This window comes from Mus caroli, unplaced genomic scaffold (assembly GCF_978045245.1).
Source record: "Mus caroli unplaced genomic scaffold, Mus_caroli_1 scaffold_12, whole genome shotgun sequence".
Lineage (NCBI taxonomy): Eukaryota > Metazoa > Chordata > Mammalia > Rodentia > Muridae > Mus > Mus caroli.
In genome coordinates, this window is record NW_028227267.1 from 45,177,756 (window position 1) to 45,178,720 (window position 965).

The following is a 965-nucleotide window of genomic DNA, read 5'->3' on the forward strand; positions in this document are numbered from 1 at the left end:
TTGTATTGAATCTGTAGATTGCTTTCAGCAAGATGGTCATTTTTACTATATTAATCCTGCCAATCTATGAGCATGGGAGATCTTTCCATCTTCTGAGGTCTTGTTCTATTTCTTTCTTTGGAGAATTGAAGTTCTTGTCATACAGATATTTCACTTGTTTGGTTAGAGTCACACCAAGATATTTTATATTGTTTGTGACTATTGTGAAGGGTGTCACTTCTCTAATTTCTTTCTCAGCCTGTTTATTCTTTGAGTATAGGAATGCTACTGATTTGTTTGAATTAATTTTATATCCAGCCACTTTGCTGAAGTTATTTATCTGTTTAGGAGTTCTCTGGTGGAATTTTTGGGGTCACGGAAATATACTATCATATCATCTGCAAATAGTGATATTTTGACTTCTTCCTTTCCAATTGTATCCCTTTGACCTCCTCCTCATCGCTCTGGCTAGGACTTCAAGTACTATATTGAATAGATAGGGAGAGAGAGGGCAGCCTTGTCTAGTCCCTGATTTTAGTGGGATTGCTTCAAGTTTCTCTCCATTTAGTTTGATGTTGACTACTGGTTTGCTGTATATTGCTTTTACTAAGTTTAGGTATGGGTCTTGAATGTCTGATCTTTCCAAGACTTTTAACATGAAGGGATGTTGAATTTTGACAAATGCTTTTTCAGCATCTAATGAAATGATCATGTTTTTTTTTTCTTTAAGTCTGTTTATGTAGTGGATTACATTGATGGATTTCCATATATTGAACCATCCCTACATCCCTGTGGATGCAGGCTTATTTGATCGTGGTGAAAGATCGTTTTGATGTGTTCTTGGATTCGGTTTGCAAGAATTTTATTGAGTATTTTTACATCAAAGTTCATAGGGAAATTGGCCTGAAGTTCTCTTTCTTTGTTGGGTCTTTGGGAGGGCTTGGTATCAGTGTAACTGTGGCTTCATAGAATGAATTGGGTAGTGT